The sequence below is a fragment of the Centropristis striata genome, chromosome 18, assembly GCF_030273125.1.
Source record: "Centropristis striata isolate RG_2023a ecotype Rhode Island chromosome 18, C.striata_1.0, whole genome shotgun sequence".
Lineage (NCBI taxonomy): Eukaryota > Metazoa > Chordata > Actinopteri > Perciformes > Serranidae > Centropristis > Centropristis striata.
Window position 1 is genome coordinate 29,657,994 of NC_081534.1, and position 9,959 is coordinate 29,667,952.

A 9,959-nucleotide genomic window follows, 5' to 3' on the forward strand; every position below is an offset into this window, starting at 1 on the left:
TATTTATTTACATGTTTGCTTGTTGTCCGTAGAGAACGGAGAAAGAGCTTCCTGTAAAGCTTAAGGTATCCAGTTATTTTCCACCATCTTTCCACTGGTTGACTCAATACGAATTTGCTTGAACGACATTAAGAACCTAAGTGATTAGAATTTAATGAGACGAGCTGATTGAGACGAGATTAGCGGCCTTGTGAGCCGCCTTGAGTCATAGCAGGAGATTATGGCCCGTGATGAATATCGCAACAATAATACTTAGCTGGATTGATTAAATCCATGAAGAAAAACCCATTAAATTGGGGTATTAGTGTTCAGTTCTTATTGAGTCATCCAGCGGGGTCTCAACACTCCTCCACTGCCCCGAGTGACTCCACACGTCTTCATATTAACGTCTGACACTGTTTCCTCTCAGCTTGTGATCGGAAATGCTTTCATTTCTCTTGTCCAAAGTTTAATTTGACGCCATTTTTGAATTTCTGATGTTTCTGTATCTTGAAAGATGTGTTTGAATTTTTAAAATATCATTAATTTATAGACCCATCAAACCAGTAGTCAAATGTCTGTTTTATGTGTGATATTTCCTAATGAAACCAACATGTTTACATTTTTTTAATAGAAAAAATGACCATAAAGTTTGCAGAAAACATCGCTCCTTTGAAAAAAAATGAATCAAGATTTCCTGCATAAATCATAGTTAAAGTCAAACTGAAATTGAACATTTTGAGGAGTTGGCTGGCAACTGGAATGGATAAATGTTGATAAGACATTTATCTACCATTTGCAAAAAAAATTCTGTCGATTCCTTTATAACATTTGATATTTTGTAAATCAATTTTCTAGCCAGGGTTCTTAATGTTATGTTTGCACTGAATCCTCATATTAACTTTTTCAAAAATCTGTTGAGTATGATTGGTAAAATCCATCCATTTCAGAATATCAAAAAAGGATAACAAAAAAAGGCATAATCATAGAAAAAATACATTTCAATGTGTGGTTATTTTGTGCCAATAATACACGTCTGAGCAAATATCAAGCATGTATATGATGATTTCAAACAGAAATATATTTTAATTTCAGCTGGACTTTAACAGGAGAGTGAAGAGCAAAATGATTCAAACTATCATGAAAACCTTTTCTTCTCTTCTCAGTTTTTCCTTCTTCACTCACCTGCATGTGATCCTCTGTCCTCTTTCTCTCTCACACAGAATCATAATCACATATCAACTACATATAACAATATATTTCTTCCTCCATTTCTTGCAGAAGAGCCCCAGAGTGACGACAACACGACAGAAAAGAAGAAACCAAGTAAGAGTTGCTGAAGTTTCTTTGTGCAGTTGCATCTGAATATATACAAGCCATTTTCCCCGTGTGCCTTTCTTTACAATCATTATGCTCTGTGTACCAAAAGTCAAGTATAGTTGCACCATACACTTCAGACCATGCACAATAATTTAAAGAGGGCCCAAATAGTGGTTCTCTTAAAATGTATGCATACTTTTAACAAAATGGAAAGAACTAAGATGCATATGCTTTTTTGGCCTTTTTTATTTGAACAGCTGATTTTCTGACTTCTTAGAGTCCTGTGTTTCTCAAAGGACAGCAACACTGCAAACACATGATAATATTATAGAAAATGAAGCACTGCTGCAGATTAAACTACACAGGAATATAAAAAAAAGGAGTTAAATTACCATCAAATCATCCTATTTTCTGCAACCATCCACCTCTCGTTGTCTTCACAGGCCAGAGATACTTCCAGTGCATTTACGTTCCTGGTAAAAATGCACAGTACCCGCTGAGACCAGGCTTCACGCCAGCCATGTCCCCCGCCATGGTGTCCCCCTCCATGATGTCCCCCGCCATCAAGTCCATGCTGGAGCAGCAGCAGCAGCAGCAGCGAGCAGCGAGGACACCGGGACAATAGACAACCTGAACTCTCACCTCATTTCTGACAGCACTGCCTCTCCCGGTCCAGCAGGGGGAGACCTTTTAAATCTGTGGGACCCTTAAACTCTGAGGACAAACCCACAGACAGAAAGATAAGAGTGGACAGAAATATTTTGTCTTTAATTTATTTATGTACTTATTTTCTCTCTATGTGGTCGAGCTCCTGGGGTTCCTGTTCATATTTACCTCTTTCAGCTTCAATAGTCTCGCTGCCATGTCCTGCTTCTGCTTTAGCAATAATATAATATCAACCAAGTCCAAACTAGGAAGCATTTATGTGAATATTCTTAACTCGGTTTAATGTACATAATGCATATTTAAAATTTAGGCTCAAAATAACATGCACACCTTTTTTTTTGTTTCATTTTAATATAAAATCTATATTTAGGGCATTTGCACGAATTGAGAAACACATTTTTTTTAGTTTAATTTACATTAAAAATCTATATTTTAGGGCATTTGCATGAACAAAACAATCATGCACAACGAGAAATATAATTTTTTTTTAGTTTTTGAGCTGCACAATGTATGTGGAAAAGGAAAATAGTGTAATTTTAATGGAAAATAAATCAGGAAATTATGAAGAAATGAGAAAAATAATTATTTTCAGGGGTATTAAATAGTACTTGAATGAGTATTTTTGCAAGTTAACAGTTTATATCTACTTTAAAAAAAAAAATCCTGTGTACCGAAATAGGAACAGGTTTGTTTTGCCGTTTTGCTGCTTTGCTGCGTCTGCAACATGATTAGCATGCAAATGTTTGGAGGGTCAACTCCCAGGAGCTCCCACATCTGATCCCAGCAGCCTCCTCGTCTCTGATCCCGACTCATCAACATGTTAAATGTTGCTGAGTGATGAATAATGAGGAGACGTTTCTCCTTTAGATGACCTGATATCACACTGCAGGACATGTATATCATCTTAAAACTGTTTTTTGACGTTTTGTTTAAAGAGATACTTAATGCAGTCATGCAATCCAAGTCACTGGCACAAAAATGTGTGTTGTTGTTTTTTTTTACAATATATATATATATATATATATATATATATAACACAAAACACTATAAAAACAAGTCATAATAATTCTAATAACACCTTGCAGTTAATGTGACTTAAATTATTACATTTATTACCCAGTAAAATAAAAACATGATTGTTTATAATATTATGTGTGTAGGGGGAATAAATAAAATAAATAAAAATAATAAACTAAAATTAAAATAATTATAATAAACGAATTCAACAATAATAATAATAATAATAATAAGGCTTGAAATTTAACTTGAACTAAAAGGTTACTAATAAAAATATTAATTTAATACTTTTATATTCATATATATTCATATTTTATATGTTATTATAAATAAATAAACATTTTGACTACAGTTGGCCTTTTGTAATGTAAATCAGATTTTTGCTTGTGTATATTAATATTATGTGTGTAAGGGGAATAAATGAAAAATAGATTAAATAAATTAATTAAAAAAATGTATTATTTAAACTATTATTATTATTATTATTTTTATTATGAATACTAATAAGGCTTGAAATTAAAGTTTAATAAAATATGAATTGTATTACTTTTATATTAATGATATTATTTCCCTACGGTTAATATCATTATTATTATATTATTATTAATAAACATTAACTACAATTGGCCTTTTGTTAATTTCCCATTTAATCTGCATTTGATCTATATTTTAATAATAATATCATTATCAGGAATAAATCAAACCTCAAAACTCACCTTTGCTTTTTATAAATAAAGTGAAGTTCATGGAATAAATGGTGCCATATTTCTGCATATTTTATCACACAGGATCTTAAACCGCTAAAAGTAAAAGCTGTCTTCGTCAGACACAAATAGTCCATCCTTTCAAGTTATTTTAGGTTAGCATGTTCAGAGACGGGGAGTCTGCAGGACGGCTTTGATGTGACCAACTAATGAGACGCTGTGATGTCTGCTACAGTGGATCCATGTCATGTTAATCATCAGCTTATTTACAGAGCCTGATACATTGTCATATCTTCACTTACCTCACTCGCTCTGGTGTTGTGCCTTACCAGCGAGGCTGCGAGACTTGTCGCTGAGCATTAATCGGCAGTTTGCTGTTGTCTTACTGAATGAAAACCTTGACTACGAAGAACCAAAAGGGTGTTTCACAGCCGGCTTAATCCTGGGATAAGACCCACATTAGTCCGGGGCCTGCTGTGGTGGTCCGCCCTAACAGTTTATTCACACTTACAGTTCCTAAGCTGTAATATTGATTCCTCCATGTTTTGCAGTGGTTACCTACAGTTTAACACCATGTGGACGGACTCAGAGCAGTTATTAAACTGATGTTTCTCCTTTACTAATCCTCCCTGTATTGGGTTAACCCCCCAAAAGTCTTAAGGTGTGTTCAGACTGAACCCAAAGCTCATTTCAGAGCATAAAAAGTCAAAGAAGAGGATGAAAGTGGATTTAAACACATGCAGATTGAGTGTAGGCAGTGCGAGCATCTAAAAATGCTTCTATTCAAGCAAGAAATGTGCACTTATCCTGCAGCTGCATGACTCAGCTGCAGAGACAATAAACAACAAACGGGGGGAAAATATAACAGAAATATGGAGTTCCTGTTATAGTGATGTTCCTTACAGTAACAGCTCGTCTCTGTTGGAGTATTTTATTGGATATGTGCTGCAGGAATGAGTCCTGAAACAGGGAAATGCATCTAGCATTTAGCATCCCTGGGCTTGAAGTCAGTGTAAAAAAAATGGGTTTTAGATGCCTTTAATAAGGTCTAAAATAAGATTTTCCTGTTCTGTTCTACAACAGGAGTTAATACCAGACTTGTGAATTTTGAAAAATCAAACTGTTGCTAACATGTGGCTAAAAAAAGACTACAGGTGTTGACATTTAGCGCCATTGCAAACCTAGCGGTGGTGGAGTTAAAGACATGCAACTATGAGGTCCTTTGTTTTGCTACTTGTGATTCCATTTATGGTTCAAATCGGACAGAAAAGTGTTGATTTGTGCAGAATCTTTTACAGTTATTTTGCCACAGAACCTCTTTTCTGCAAAAATCTTAAATCCAATAGAAAACATCCCTGTTGGTTTTTTGGCGGGAGAACCAGGACAATGCTAACGTCTCGAAAATAGGTCCTCCCTGCAGCACGATTCATTGCACAAAAAGGCGGGAAAATTTGCTCTGTGTTCACTCTGCACGCACCTTTACAATCACTGGTGTAAATGTGGGTTAGAACCAAAGCAGCTAGTCGTTTTCTGTCCCCCTGTGGAGTTTTTTATTGGATATCTGTGCTGCAGGAACGAGTCCTGAAACAGTGTAATTAGTTAGCATTAAGCATTTTAACATCTCTGGTCTTGAAGTCAGTGTTATGCCTGAAATAAGTTCTAAAATAAGATTTTCCTGTTCTGTTCAACAGTGTCAGTAAATACCAGACTTGTGAATTTTGAAAAAAAACAACTGTTGCTAACATGTGGTTAAAAAAAGACTACAGATGTTGACATTTAGCGCCATTGTAAACCTAGCGGTGGTGGCATTAAAGACATGCAACTGTGAAGTGCTTTGTTTTGCTACTTGTGATTGCATTTATGCTTCAAAATCCATCATAAAAGTGTTAATTTGTGCAGAATTTTTCACTGTTAGTTTGCCACAGAACCTTTATTCTGCAAAAATCTTAAATCCAGTAGAAAACATCCCCATTTGCTCTTTGACAAGAGAACCAGGAAGTGCTAGCTTTCCAAAAATAGGTCGTCCCTGCAGCACAATTCATTGCACAAAAAAGCGGGAAAATTTGCTTTGTGTTCACTCTGCACGCACCTTTACAATCACTGGTGTAAATCTGGGTTAGAACCAAAGCAGCTAGTCGTTTTCTGTCAGCGTACTGATTGTTTAAGTGTGAGTATTTAACCTGAGGCTTGATGTGAACTCTGGGTTAATGAGTCCAAAGTGTAAAAAAAAAAAAACGAGGTTAAGCTCGCCCCGGGTCGCTCTGAGAACCCGCAGGGTTCAGAGGCCCGAGAGACGAACGTGTGAAGAGACCTGACAACCATTTACAGTAGCAACCTACTGAGTGTGTGAGGATTTTAAAAAGACACCTGGTGTTTACTTCAGGTGCTTTTGTTTATAGTGGAATTATTAAAAAAGAAGAATGGTATTCCAGCGTGTGGTGCAGCAGTGTGTCTGCTCGGCTGTCTGGAGGCCTGAAACATCAGCTGTTCTGCAGCTGCACGACATTAACAGACAGTAATTACACCAAACAGCTGCAGCTGTGAGCTGTAATTATGTTTTTAAATCTAATAAAATCCAATCGAATGTCACTAGACAAGTTTCATAGCATTCATAAACATTGATGTGAGTCCAATCTGGGATAAAATGTTCTTATTTATAGGAACATGTATGTTTGTGTAATGCTTTTAAGTCATTTTTGTTTGAGTCCTGCAGAAGATGTGAAACGGTACAAAGTGTGCACTTGAAGAAAAACGTCGGTTTTTCAGCAGTTTCGACCACGTTTAATATTTTGATCCGTACCTTCTCTGCAGAAACGTTTCTAGAAATAGTTCTTATTGGTCAGTATTTTCTCGTTACAATTTCTTTTTCAGAATTCAAAAGATTTTATTCTCGAAAAGGCAAAACTTTGATCAGATCTGACACTCTACTCCACTCAACCAACTCGTCGGCTACTTGCCATTAAAGGATTCCTGTGGAGTTTTTGACCACTAGTGGCGCTGTAGAGCAACTTTTAGAGGATCAAAACATGTGATGCAGATAAAATTTAAACCTTTTGTTAGCTTGAGTTGATATCAAAGCTAACACTGAGGCCTAGTTCACATGTAAACAGGTTTTTTTCCTCCTTTATTTCTAAAAAAAACAAAAACAAAACAAAAGCGCAGAAAACTAATATGTTGGCCAGTCAGAAGCTTGAAAAACCTTCATTCTCAACTGGATGGTCAACTTGTCTAGCAACATCTATTTGCAATTTTATCTGTCAATTTCTTTACAACAGTCAACATTTTGTAAACTTTAGACATTTAACATGGTTTTCTAGATAAAAACCAAAATCATTATCAAGAAAACCATGGAAAATGTCATTGCATTTGTCCAAACAAATGTACCTTTAGTTGTACCAGGCATTAAAATGAACAAGAAATTGAAGAAAACAAGGGTCTAATAATGTTTTCCATGACTGTATATGTTGATTACAGACAAAAATGTATTTTAATCAAGCGACATATGTGGCGAGTCTGTGCCTGTGTCCTGTTAGTAATTACAGAACATTTTGTCTCATTTTGGATGCCAAACTAAGATGATAACAGCGCACAGTTTCTCCAAAGTTTCTCCAAAGTCTTGAGCCTGGAAGGAGTTCTATAAAATGTCAGTTTTCAGTGACCTAAAAACCAGTTTGCGTGCGGATAAAAAGGCCAAATCTCACAGGAAAAATACCTGTATTACGTGTGTGGAGTGAGCGAGGTGTGAAAGAGCCTCGAGTGCTGGAAACCTGTCACACCATCAGCTCCTCTGAGAACACACAGGGAAATCACAGAGCGTTTCTCACCTCTCAGTCTCACATTATTCCCATTACTGACTGTATGTGAGGAAATCAGCAGCAGTGAAAGTGAAGAAAACTGCCTGCTGATGTAACAGTAAAACAAAAAAAACATTCATTTTGTATGTTGGAAGCTACAAACAATTAAGTTTTCTTCAACATTAGCACATTACTTTTTTTGGTTTTACTCTTCTGAGCATGAGGGTCAATTAAAACCCCTTTGATGCACAACATGGGTCTAAAGGGACCCAACAGAGTTTTTATGTTCTATATCTTTGCAATAATTTTATTTTCATCGTTCAGTATTCCAGGTTTAGTTTGTTTTTGATGAGCATACATCCTAATTTTATGGGTTTTTTAAATTAATTTTTGAATAAAATCCCTTTTTGTGTCACTAATCTTCTGATGCACAACATGGGTGAAAATTGCTGAGCTAACTACTTAGCTAACTTCTTGGCTAAGTATTTAGCTAAGTAGCTTGCTAAGCTAAATACTTAGCTAACTTCTTGGCTAAGTAGTTAGCTTAGCAAGCTACTTAGCCAAGTAGTTAGCTATGTAATAATACAAAAACTTTTTTTCTTCATAAAGTATGAGAGGAAAAATGGAAATAATGATCTGTTGTTATCAAAAACAGAAATTTAAAGAATACTTGGAATATTAAATCATAAAATAAGTTGATATCAAAAGATAGATCACAGAAACACAGCAAGCATTAAATATTAATTAAATATCATGTTAAATTAATATTGTGGGTTAGAAGGGGGGGTCAATATGTTGTGCATCAAAGGGTTAAGAAACATGATGTTCAGAGTGAGAAACTAACAATGAATATACTAGAAGTTAATGTGAGAGAATCAATCTTTATAGAAAACTCAAACCAACTCTCACTCTGTTTTCTTTTCAACAGTAACTTACTATAATGGTTTAGACTAACAAGCATTGTAAAAACTGTTTGCCATTTATGCTACAGTTTGACAGTGATTTGTTGGTTTTCTATCATAATTTAAGGAAGATCTGGAGGATTTAAAACCAGGTTTCTGGAGCCGAATAAGGAACTTTTGCAATTTCAGAGTAAAAGCTTTAAAAGAAATACCTTTGTAAGAATTCTGTAAGTGTTTAAAAAGACTTTCAAAGGTGTTCCTGTGACAATAAAGTTTGGTCTCAGAAATATATAAGTTAATGTGAGAGCATCATTCTTTATTATAAAGAACTCAAACCAACCCTCACTCTGTTTTCTTTTCATTAACTTACTATAAGACCAGCGATCAGTGTTAAATGAGGAAAACACAGTATGTGGCTTGTGTTTGTGCCACAGTTTGACAGTGATTTTCTGGTTTTCTACCGTATTTTAAGGATTCAGGGGATTTAAAACCAGGTTTCTGGAGCCGAATAAGGAACTTGCTGCAATTTCAGAATAAAAGCTTGAAAAGAAATACCTTTGTAAGAATTCTGTAAATGTTTAAAAAGACTTTCAGAGGTGTTTCTGAACATCAAGGGCTTGTTTTTGTGACTGAAACCGACAATATTGGATTTAAAGTCAGTGGGGAATATAATGATTGTGTTGGCAGAATTATTGCCAAAGATGTTTTTGAAGCAATTGTATCCACTGAACGAATATTGTTTGTTTGTTTTGTTTAGAAGGATCACTTATTGTTCATTTTTGTCATGCATGATTGTGTAATTTAAAGGAAGAAAGAAAGAAAAGCCGTATTTGAGTTGAGTTCCACACAGGCATCACTTTCAGTCAGATTCTGTATAAAGACTGTAGATAATATTTTATTTTATTTGTTGCACTCTGGAGACTGATCACCTCAGTAGGTCTGAGAGACAAAAACTAAATCATACACTGGTTTGCTCAGAAAAAAAGTCATTTGTTTTATTTTTTTGACTGTAATATGAGCAATAATTTTAACTAATGCATGTATGATGAAGCAGAAGTGTTCGATTTAATCACGAGACACAGTCACAGTTTAGGAGCCAATTAAATGTCACATGTGACATTAGAGGCTCTTGAGTCTCTCCTGAGGACGTCTGCTGTGGTGTAACGTAGAATACAATCACCAAAAAATGCATTTTGTGAGTCATAATTTCAATAAATATTTGCAGAAATTTGTGAGGCTGTTATTGTGTTTTTTTTCTTTATGTTTCTTCTAGAATAATCAGAGAAAGATTGTCTTCATGGCATCCAACATGCTCCATTTTTAGTTCACTGATTGTAGTTTCTCCTTCAGAATTTACTTTTTTTTCAGTTTAAAAAAAGTTTTAAAAAAGTTTTTAAAAGTCAGTTTAAAAAAAAAAATGTCTGCTAAAATGTTCTCACAAAGGTCTCATGCTGGCAGATGTTACAGGGATAAAAGTGTCCATTGGTTGTGTTGTAGATTTTGCTCTTGAGAGAGCAAAATCAAATTTTTGCTGAAACAATTCTGGTAGTTAAAATACCAGAAATGCATATTTAGAG

The 9,959-nt window shown here is 35.1% G+C and overlaps 1 long non-coding RNA gene across 1 annotated transcript; it reads left to right on the forward strand.

Moving 5' to 3' along the window:
* Nucleotides 1–1,258: 1,258 nt before the first annotated feature.
* Nucleotides 1,259–2,194, forward strand: LOC131991663 (uncharacterized). The gene is made up of 2 exons (XR_009396155.1): nt 1,259–1,305; nt 1,743–2,194. It is a non-coding gene; the product is annotated as an uncharacterized LOC131991663 (long non-coding RNA).
* The last annotated feature ends 7,765 nt before the right edge of the window (nt 2,195–9,959 follow it).